The sequence below is a fragment of the Rutilus rutilus genome (assembly GCF_951802725.1).
Source record: "Rutilus rutilus genome assembly, chromosome: 4".
In the NCBI taxonomy this organism is placed as follows: Eukaryota; Metazoa; Chordata; class Actinopteri; order Cypriniformes; family Leuciscidae; genus Rutilus; species Rutilus rutilus.
The window spans coordinates 24,908,833-24,921,360 of NC_140212.1; positions in this window are offsets into that span (position 1 = coordinate 24,908,833).

A 12,528-nucleotide genomic window follows, 5' to 3' on the forward strand; every position below is an offset into this window, starting at 1 on the left:
ATATTGTTATATGCGTAATTATATTTTATTATGACAGTATGTGGCAACATGTACGTTAAAAGCGCATCTTCTGCACTAAACAATAATATTGCAATATTCTAGACTCTGACATGTACCTAACGCCACACTTACACTACAGAAGACTGTAAAAAATATATTTTTGTATTTTCAAATTACAAATTACTTGTATTTTAATTAAATACTTTTTGATGTATTTGTGCCCATCTCTGGTTAAAGGTTGTCAGAAGAACTGCTCCATGCTACATAGGATGCCGTTGCTAGGGGTTGGCAACCAAATGTAGCAGGACACAGCATGCTGAAACACTAGAGCAGCGACAGCAGCGGTGATTCCGAAACAGCTAAACAAATTGTATAAACATTATTACAGAAATTAGTTATCACCCTGAATTGTAATCTGTTTGTGTGTTTCGTTTTTTTTTTTTTTTTTTTTTTGGTACAAATTGCTACTTAATGTAACAGTTTTAATCAGTAAATACTTTTAAACCTACTCCACACATGACTCCTGTGTGTTTTAGTCTTTCAGCATTTAGTTACCTTTGTCTCTCACTCCAAACACCAGGATTGAACACTAACCAGCCTAACCCAAAATCCTCAAATCCCTTTTTTTTATTTCAATAGAATAAATAAAGCTATCCCACTTGTGAAAGAATATTAGAAATAGACATTGCAATACAAATAATTGATATTGCATAAATATGCAAACGATATACTGTACATACAGAAACAGAGCATTATACAATTAACACCAGTTAATGGTAAACTTCTTTCTTGGATCTTGTTTGAATTGACAGGCTATTATAGGCTTGACATTGAATTCCCTCTAAATGTGTTATGGGCCATGAGGACTGTCTGGTTAGTAAAAAAAAAAAAATCAAAATATGATTTCATCCAGTAAGTTAACTTTACATGGTAATTTGTTTATTTTAACAACAACAAAGGGAAAAGAATGCTACCGATTACAAATGGAATGTTCAATATTTTTTTTTTTTTGTGCCTACCTATGAATTAAGAGGCATTGTTAACTCTTACATTCTAATTACATGTACAATCAAGGCATCAGATGAAAGCTTATCTTCCACTCTTTCTAAAGGTGTGCTCAGTTTGTTTCTAGCATAAAGTATCAGGGAGATAAGGCTCACGATTCATTAATATAATTAAACCGTTTTAGCATGTTTGGGTGATTCTGGGAGTTAAAGCCGAATTTGAGGTAACATTGTTTTGACCCTAATTACAAGTTTCCAGCAGCTTGTTGACCGGGTTGGCCACCCAGGTTGTGATCCTCAGACATCATAGATTTCATTTTTATATGACAACCTTTTACAGCAGCCCATGTCTGCTAAACCCCCTTTGCCCCCTGGGTATTTGTAGTTTTTTAAAATTCAGATTCAATAAAATTATAGCATTTAATTTAAAAGTCTTATAATAATACAATTATACAAAAACATTTATTTAAAAAAAAGTCATTTTCGCTTTTGGTTTTTGGCCAAGTGTATCCAGAATTTTCCGTTTCGGCACAGATTTTAATTTCGGTGCATCCTTAAGGGGGTCGCACACTGGACGAGAAGCGCAGCATCACGTCATTTAAATTCGAACACATTATTCTCTATGAGTGTACACACACCGGCGGTGCCATTCGGCGTCTGTCCGCGGCGCCCAGCTACGGCTCAGGACCTTGTTCAAAATCCTGCCGCGCCACATAGCGCCATTTACATAGTTTTATATTACATTTAAATTTATTTGTCTCAAATCGTAGTAAATGTATACTGACTTCACCCCTGTGCTGCAATATCCATTTATTTTTACATTAATTTCAGCTGCTTGAATGAAAATTGCTGATGTTATCAGATTTTCAGGTGATATTCTCAATTCATTCAGTTAACGGACGCTATGAGGTAAAGTGTTCAGACTGCAGACTTAGCAACGATTGTATTTAATTGTACAGTACAGTCATAATATAGTACAGACATTGTTATGTTAGGGGGTCACACAGACATCTAAGTCTGTACAGTACAGACATCTAAGTCTGTTCAGACTGCAGACTTAGCAACGATTGTATTTAATTGTACAGTACAGTCAAAACATAGTACAGACATAATGACCAGGGCCTCGTCCAGGCCCTAGTCATTTCTAGGCTTGACTACTGCAATGCTCTTCTGGCTGGACTTCCATCATGTGCAACTAAACCTCTACAAATGATTCAGAATGTTGCAGCTCGTCTTGTCTTCAACGAGCCCAAAAGGGCCCACGTCACTCCTCTGTTCATCTCTCTGCACTGGCTACCTCTCGCTGTTCGCATCAAGTTCAAGGCATTGACGCTTGCTTACAGATCTATCACAGGCTCAGCTCCGTACTTTCACTCACTTCTACGAGTCTACATCCCTACCAGAAGCCTACGATCGGTCAACGAGCGACGTCTCGTGGTTCCATCACAGAAAGCCACAAAATCAGAACATTCTCATTCACAGTTCCATGCTGGTGGAATAGAGCACCCCACCCTCATCCGGAATGCAGAATCCCTGGCAACATTCAAAAGACAGCTGAAAACCCATCTCTTCCGTGAGCACTTAACCTCATAAAAAAAACATAAAAAAAAACCCATTCCTTTTCCTTTCAATCCTCGCTTATCGGGCTTATGCTACTCTGACCAATGCCTGAACTTCGTATTTTGAGCACTTCTTGTGTTGTTTTTTGCCTCTTCACGATGGCTCGCTTTATTTAGTCCTAATTTGTAAGTCGCTTTAGACAAAAGCTAGCCTGGGAAAACCCAGACAAACTCCCAGCAAATTTAGATTTGCTCTGCAAGTAGACTGGCAAAGAGCCTATTCAAGCCGATTTCTAATCCGTCCAAATCGAGGCACCAATCAGAAACGTTGAGGCGGGCTTTACACGATGACGATCGCTCTGATTGGTTTTAGGTCTATCCAATTGACCCTTTGCTAAGCCACGCCCGAAAACTGCCACTGGCCAATCGTGGCTTAGCTACCGTAACTAGGCGCGGGAGGTCTGGCAAGCTTTCGAGCGAGGGAAACATGCTGAAGCGTTGTGCGTATGGATTGTGCAAATCTGATGCCCGGTATCCTAAAAGTTTGGATGGGGTGGTGGATTTTGTTCCCTTCCCGAAACCTAAAACCCAAGGGGAGAAATGCCGGCCGTCATCTTCATTTATATAGCGCTTTTAACAATGTATATTGTTCCAAAGCAGCTTTACATTGATAATAGGAAATTAAAAGTAAAGTGTTTTGGCTTTATAGCTCTAGAATAAAGTTATTGTCCAGCTCGTGGATCAAGCAGTGTGATTAAAGGCAAGATGGAGGCTCACTGACATAACTTAACGTTACTTAAAAATATATTTCAGCATTTTGTTAATCGACGGCCAAACACCCCGATCTGATCGCGACTCTCCCGGTGTTAGTTCTAGTAAAAGTAAAAGGCGGTTAGTAAAAGCAGGGAACATCAGGGGGCTTGCCGGAGATCTCCAAGGAAAAGGTTGGTATGCAAACTTAATCAGTTCCATTTGAATGGTCAGTGTATGAGGCGCTGCTGCTTGCGCTAGGACCTAACGATATAGGCTTTAGCTTCAATTTTGATGAAATTATTCTCTAATCGTTTGCATATTATGTCGTGGATATATCCCTCAAATGCATACTGCAGTCCCTTTTGTCTTGCTCTCTCAGATTTTCACCTGTTCGTCAAAAATTACTAATTATCTCCTTGGGAATGTCTGAAACCGGTGCATACATACTGTAATAGACGTGCCAGGCGCAAAAGCTTGACAGACTTAGCAACAGTAACTAAGAAGGGCAGGGCTTAGCAAAGGGTCAATTGCGCCCAGAGGCATTTGAGCGACGTCTGTTGGTGAAGCGCACCAACTTTTAAATGCATTATTCTATTCAAATTGCAAACACATGAGGACAGTCTCCATGAAAGACCCACTGGCAGATGAACGTGCGACTACATTTCTCTCCGAAACGGTAGGAAATTAAATTAGATTTAATTGAGGATTTTAACTGTGACAAGATGATTGACAGGGCAGTTTACGTCCGATAAAGATGACGAAGTAGTATGTCCCAAAGCTTGCCTACTTTTTTGCTACACATTCAAAAGTAAACACCTTTTCTTCACAAAAAGAGTACATACTTTTATGGCGTAGTGTAACTTAGGCGAATTGGGACGCAGCATATGGCTTTACACGATGACGATCGCTCTGATTGGTTTTAGGTCTATCCAATTGCGCCCAGAGGCATTTGAGCGACGTCCGTTGGTGATGCCCCTTTGGAAATGAGTTATTAATGAAGCTTTGCCAGACCATAACGACAAAAGCGTCTGCTAAATGTAAATGTAAATTATCTTAATTCCATAATGTCTTTAAACATAACAATATTGCTGGCCATAAACTGAGAAAGTGCGCGTCCGGTGTGTGATACCTCGAGTTGTCTTAGACGCGACGCAGCACTGCGCTTCTCGTCCGGTGTGCGACCCCCTTTAGAGTTTACACTCATTTCCTTCACACACTCATCATTGCATAGTGATTTTAAAGCAATGGTTTTCAATCCTGGTTCTGGGGATCCACCGCTTTTTACATTTTGTACATGTCTCTCTTAACTGACACACTCAGTGCAGTTCATGAAGCTCTCTTCTAATGAGCTGATGATCTACATCATGTGCGTTAAATAAGCAAGACATCATAAATGTTTAGAGCGGTGGGTACACAGGACAAGGATTGAAAACCAGTATTTTAAAGGTTTATTTATCCTAACACTGGTTCCCAACCCTGGTCCTGGAGTGCACAGATGTCTCCCTAATCAAAAACACCTGATACCCCAAATATTGCTCATTTGAGGTCTTGGCCCTGTCCCTGTCCCAAATGGAACCCTAAGCACTCGCGGACTCCTCTGAGTTCTCGGCAAAAGTGTGCATCAAGGGTGCAAATCGACCACATGGGGGCGCTCGCGAGCACCCTTCTGAGATCTAAAAATGACAAATGGGACACACTGCAGTCTCACTGACTTAACAGACACGCGTGCACAAGGCAGCCATTGTAAGTCCACAAGACCGAAAGTGCACATGAAGTGTGCCATTTGGGACAGGGCCCTTGGTGTCTTTACTAACGAGCTGATTTCAACTCATCAGCTCGTTAGTAAAGACTTCGGTGCTGCGTCCCAATTCGCATACTGTCCATCCTAAATAGTATTCGAAATTAGAATTAGTGTGTCCCAAATCATAGCATGTTGAAATAAGTATTCCAAAGATAGTTGGATGGTCTACTTTTCCGGTTAGAATCCGAAATGCAGATCTGTGCACACTCTAACGGCTAATATTGCCCACAACTCATTGCTTCGACATTGGACATTGGACGAGGATTCGATTAGAACTACAAACATGAATAAAAAGTGTTTAAAAAACTACAAACATGACGGATGTGCGAGGCCAACGGTTAAGCGGTATATAACCTGACAAAATATTATCCACATTAGGGCTGTAGCTATCGATTATTTTAGTAATCGAGTATTCTATCCATTATTCCATCGAGTAATCGGATAAAAAATTGTGGTAATAAAAATAGATCCAATTGAACAATAGCCTTTAAAATGACATAAATACAAATATATAATAACAAGCAAAATAATAATTGCTTCAAATAAAGTATCAAAGTAAGTTATCATTATGGGTTTTATTGAACAAAACTGTTAAAATACACCATGTAAAATAAATAGTATAAACTTAACGTACATTACGTATTATAACAAATGCGTGCAGAGGGACTGGTGTTAGTTATTGTTACACTACTACAGCATGACCAAATCCTTGTTTAATAATGGCCAAACAACATTTAATTAAAATGTCCACTTAATCTTTAATAGTTGGTCACTTATGTACGATAGAAATGCAACAGCCGCAGTAATTTCTTGAACAAGAACTTGCATATCAAAACATGTAAACTCAGTGTGAGGGTTTAAACTTTTATTTTGAAATCGTGATGAACAATTCGCATATTTAGAAACAAATGTATGTATTCTCCTGTGTTGGCGTTGATTTACAAATGAGTTACATTACAAATTTTGTGAAATGGCGCACACTGCGTTCCCAGATGAACATTATAAGCACACAAACTCAAAGCATGCAGAGATTGCTCCACACATATACATTTTCGTAACAGCAGCATAAGGTAACACTTTTTATTACGACCCGCAAACAACTGCATAAGTAAACCGAAATTACGGTGTACGTTTCTGTAATTATAGTGTACTTCCATGTAGGTATAAGGGAACAATATGTTAAGTTTTGGGTAATAAAGGGGTAACAAGCAGATATACAACCTGCAAAGAACTTCGTAAGTAAACCGAAATTACGGTGTACGTTTCTGTAATTATAGTGTACCTCCGTGTAGGTATAAGGGAACAATATGTTAAGTTTTGGGTAATAAAGGGGTACAACCAGATATACAAGCAAATTATTTATAATGTAATTATTTTAAAACTAACAGGTACCTATTCTGTTAATATATTCAAGGCAAAAATTTTACTTCTGTTGTATATAAAAGTTTTTATCACATTTCTGGCAAAATATGTTCTTGTGCAATGTAGTTACAGGGTAATTTTGACATCTGTGGGTTGTAAATTAAACTTATATATATATATATATATATACACATACATACATACATATATATATATATATACATATATATATATATATATATATATAGACACATATATATATATATATATATATACACATATATACTGTATATATACACACATATATATATATATGGCTGTATGTAAGCACAGTATGATAAAAACTTAATCTGAAACAATTTTATAAACAGCTGATTTCGAAAAACATTGGCAAAGCTATTTATTAGCTTTTCTTACTAAACTACTTAACGATAAGCCAAAAAAATTAGTTTCTGCTATGATTTTAATTTAGAATGTACCATGTAGTACTTACCTTATCACATTGTATTGCAATGACACTTAAATGTCAGGGCAAATATACTGTGTAAGTAGCCCTCAAACCGTATTCACTTTATAGCCCTTAATTCTGTAATTGTGGACAAATGTGGGCACAGAGGACTCAGATGTGACCCTATTTTTTTATTTATTATAAATGTTATATCACTGTCTTCGATAAAATTTTGTCTATCCATTTATGGTGTGTTTTTTTTTTATTTTGGGGGTATTTTTTAATTTATTTACTTCAAAAAGTACCATATTTGCTATGTAAATTATGCTTATTTTTTTGAGTGTGAGTTTTTGGCATAATTATAATAATAATAATAAATTTTATTTGTAAAGCACTTTACATTTGACACCAAATCTCAAAGTGCTACAGTAGAACATAATTAAAAACAATACAGTATTACAATAAAAACACAACATGTTAAAAGACGGGACTAAAAACAAGCTTTAGCTGTTAAAATAAGCCTGTGTAAAAAGGTGGGTTTTTAGTCCTTTTTTGAATGTGTCCACTGTCTGCGGGGCCCTGAGGTGGTCTGGGAGGGCGTTCCACAGGCAGGGAGCAGCGACTTGAAAGGCCCTGTCGCCCATTGTTTTGAGCCGTGTCCTGGGCATGACCAAACGGTGCTGTTGGCCTGACCGGGTTCTGGTTGATGAATTTGGCGTGAGCAACTCAGTGAGGTAAGTGGGGGCCGCACCGTGCAGACAGTGATGGGTATGAAGGAGGACCTTATATTCTATGCGGGACTGAATGGGGAGCCAGTGCAGTGAACGAAGGATGGGGGTGATGTGCTCATGTTTTCGCACCCTCATCAGGACCCTGGCAGCGCTGTTCTGAACATACTGGAGCTTTTGAAGGCTCCTGCCAGGAATCCCAATGAGGAGTGCATTACAGTAGTCCAGCCTGGAGGAGACAAAAGCATGGACGAGCTTCTCTGCAGCAGAAATGGAGAGGGAGGGGCGCAGTTTGGAAATATTGCGGAGGTGAAAGAATGCAGTTTTGCAGATGGAGGTGACATGACTGTCGAAGGAAAGGTGGGGGTCAAATTTTACCCCTAGATTAGTAACAGAGGAAGAGAGGGGAGTGGTGTGTCCAAAGAGTGAAACAGTGGTGATTGGAGAGGAGCGGAGTTGATGAACAGTTCCAGTTTGAATGACCTCTGTTTTGGAGCCATTCAGCTGCAGGAAGTTTTGACTCATCCACGCCTCTATCTCCTCCAGGCAGGAGCTAAGGCGGGCAGTCGTGGCAGAGGGGGAGCTAGAGGGAGTGACTTGAAGGTAGAGTTGTGTGTCGTCAGCATAGCAATGGAAATTAACTCCATGCCTGCTGACGACACGACCCAAGGGGAGCATGTAAATGGTGAAGAGGGTTGGACCGAGTACGGAGCCCTGGGGGACCCCACAGGTGACAGTGTGGGGTCTGGATTTTACATCCCCCAGAGCTACATACTCGGTTCTATCAGTGAGATAGGAGTGAAACCATTTCAGGGCAGTACCAGAAAGACCTGTGTAGTGCTGAAGTCGGTGCAGGAGAATGTGATGGTCTACAGTGTCAAACGCAGCAGAGAGGTCGAGAAAAATGAGGAGGGATGTGGAACCGGAATCAGAAGCCATCAGCAAATCGCTGGTGACTCTGATAAGAGCTGTTTCTGTGCTGTGGGAGGGACGAAAACCAGATTGAAATTTCTCATATAGCCTGTTGGATCTGAGATGATTATGGAGCTGGGTGGAAACAACTTTTTCCAGGAGTTTGGAGATGAATGGGAGATTAGAAATTGGTCTGTAATTCGACAGTGGTGTAGGGTCCAGGGTGGGTTTTTTGAGGAGGGGTTTGATGAGAGCAGTTTTGAGGGAGGTGGGAACATAGCCTGTCTCTACGGACATGTTTATTATTTTGGTTATGAGGGAACTGATAGAGTTAGTGTGAGTTTTAAGCAGAGGAGATGGGAGGGGATCAAGGCGGCAAGTGGATGTTTTGGATTTACGAATGATGTTCTCGACCTCCTGCTGCGTTGTGGGGGACAGTTGTGATAGGGTTTGAGCGATGGGTGTTGCGGGCAGGTCTAGTGAGGTGCTATTTAGAAGAGGAAATGAGGAGCGAATAATGTCAATTTTTGATGTAAAAAAATCAAGAAACCGGTTGCAATTTATATCAGTTGGACTGTAGAATGAGGAAATCTGTGGTTTGATGATGTGATTTATTGTGGAGAACAGTTTTTTGGAGTTACCTGGGTTGTTGTTTATAAGTGTTGAGTAGTGTTCTGACCTAGCCTTGGAGAGTGCTTTGGCATAAGCCCTACGATGTTCCCGGTAGGCCAACTTATGCACCGTCAGGTCAGATGTTTTGCAGGCACGCTCCAGGACACGGCCAGACCTCTTCATCCCTCTCAGCTCGTTTGTAAACCAGGGGGCAGAGCGGGTAAACGTGACTGTCTGGGTTTTTAATGGAGCAAGACAATCCAGAATAGAGGTGAGGCTGGTGTTGTAGTAGTCCATTAAGTCGTCAGCTGATGAGTGAGGAGAGGGGGAGAGATGCTGGAGATGTTGACTGAGGGAGGTGGCGTCCAAGTTCTTAATGTTTCTGAAGGTAATATGGCGTTTTGGTTTGGTGGGAGGAACTAATATTGGGACTTCAAATGTAACCGCCAGGTGATCGGAGACACCCACGTCATACACCTGAAGGCCTGAAACTGAGAGGGAGTCTGTAATGACAAGGTCCAGTGTATGCCCCCTATTGTGTGTGGGGGCATCCACAAGCTGTTGGAGGTTAAGACAATCCAGGGTTTGTTTGAAATTTGAGGCCAGTTTACAGTTATGGGAGTCCACGTGTATGTTGAAATCACCAATAACCATAATATTTGAGTGAGCTGTGCAGAGGGAGATTAGAAAATCATGAATGTCAGAAATGAAAGTTGGTTGTGGTTTGGGAGGGCGATAGACGAGGGCTATTGTTGCTGAAAAAGCTTTTTTGCAACTGAAAACCAGACTTTCAAATGAGCCAGTACTGGGCACAGACACGGGGGATAATTCAATGTTGCTGCGATGTAAAACAGCTAGGCCCCCACCACGGCCAGTTGTACGAGCCTTATCGAGGTAGTTATACCCGGGTGGGCAGGCCTCATTTAGGGATGAGTATATTCCAGGCTGCTGCCATGTCTCTGTAAGACAGAGAATATCTATCCCCTTATCCAGGATGTGGTCGTATATAAGTCCAGATTTGTTTGACAGGGACTGCACATTTAGCAGTTCAAATGTCATTTGAGCTCTAAAATCCAGTTTATTGACAGGGCGGAGAACCCTGCGATCCACTCCAGGTTTTACAGTGCACCGTTTACACCCAGCACTATCTATGCCAGGAGTAGCGGTACTCTGATGACGCAAACGGTGACGTGTCAGTTGCGCAACGGGACGCGATGCCGACCAGAGGGATGAGATGGAGCTGTGGTCACCGGATTTAAACACAACAAACCGGCGCCTTGATCCCCTATGGATATATCGAGGTCGGTACGGAAGATCCAGTTGCTGCAGGGGAGCTCGGTTGTTGTTATTGAGAGCTCGGAGATGTTGCATCGAGGTGTCGGACCACAACATGATGCGTGATGTGTTAGCGGCTAGCCGATATCCAGGCGAGTACCGGTGAAAGACAGCGACACAAGCCAAGGTAATCCACAGCTTCCACAAAGATGGTATTCCACGTGCAGACATCCGCTTGAAGGCAGAGGCGATGCAGAACCCGAAGTTGGTTCCAGGGCTCAGGGATTTGAAGCCAAAGAGTGGAGAATACACTGTGACTTTGCCGGTTTCAGCTTAGTAACAGGTATGTGCCAGGTAACACTTCACGTAGCAATCAGTTGGCTACTGAGTGCAAAAAAATATCCGTCAATTGCTGTAGCGATTTCAGTAACTACAGTAAGAATAGTACGGTAGAGCGGATTTGCGCGAATTTGCAGAGAAGCGGCGAACAGCCAGCGCCAGCGTCCTCTCCGCTCTCCCCGCTCTCTCATTACTCCCATTGTTTTGGGCATGATGAGAATGTTGTACAGGATCAGCCCTTCATTTGTGTGTATGTTAGATATGCATTGTATTGGATCTATTGATTTATTTTTACAAAAAAACAAAACAAGAAGAATGCTCTAAATTACAGTTTTTGCTCTAAATTACATTACTTTCACTTTCACTTTCACTTTCACTGTCACTTTCACTTTTTCCCATTCATTTCTATGGGTGCCCATTTTTGACCCAAATACAAGATTATGGATTTTTTATTTTTTTTTCACCCACTTAACATTGTAGAATTGAGTCAAAAAAAATGTTGTGTGTTCAGGAGGCAAACTTAGGAAAAGTGGCCAAGTCTTGTACCGCTCAGATCAAGGGAAGTCTTTTTTTTAAATAAATCAAAATTATTTTGCCCACATTTGTCCAGAATACGGTTTTAGGGTTAAAAGTTTTTTGTTTTGTTTTTTTAATAAGAGTACCTTTCTCTGTAATTACTGTGCAAATAGTGTTGTTTCGTATTGTTACATAGTAAGTAGTGTTTGTTACCCATTTCAACTGTGTATTTACAGGGTAAGTGTAAAACCTGCGGGCTGTAAATTAAAGTGGAGCTTGTTTACCCCCTTGTTCTGTGTAGTTACAGGGTAAGTGCAGTAAATATACAATAAAGGATCCCATTTAATTTCTGACTTTAATTTTACAAAAAAATGTCATAAAACAACTTAATAAAACATTGGCTTTTCTACAGTATACTCAAACAACAAAGTAACACATTATATTCTAACACATGATAATCTTATCTGTGAAAGAAAGAAAGAAAGAAAGAAAGAAAGAAAGAAAGAAAGAAAGAAAGAAAGAAAGAAAGGTTAGATGTTAAAATTTAACTCCTGCTCTACTCCAGGGCTTATACTTGTGACCACTTTCCTATTTTTTAAAACATCAAATTGAAGAACTAAACATCACTGGTAGCCTACTGTACATTATAAATGCACTTGTTAAAGGATTAGTTCACCCCAAAATGAAAATTTCCTAATAATTTACTCACCCCAATCATGCCATCCAAGATATCCATGTCTTTCTTTCCTCAGTGGGAGAGAAATTATGTTTTTTGAAGAAAATATTTCTGGATTTTTCATCGAAACGATAGGTGATTTTTTAAATATTTTTTTTTATAATTTATAGACTTTTTACCTTCAATAGTTCGGATTGAGCTGATCAACAAACGGACAGGGAACTACGTCATCACATTGAAAGGTCACGCCAGCGCCGCCCGAAGTACCGCCCCACTGTTTACAATGCGACCGTACGTAGGGTAGGAGGATAGTTCAAATAGTATTGTTTGCGATTATATAGTAATAGTATTCAGTGAATATGAATATGAATAGTATATGAATAACATTCTGATGAATATGAATAGTAGTTCAAATAGTATTGCCGGCGCAGGCGTACCTTTCAACGTGATGACGTAGTTCCCTGTCCGTTTGTTGATCAGCTCAATCCGAACTATAGAGAACCACGTGACCACCAGTGTTCGGGCCGCCATTTTGGCAGTAAA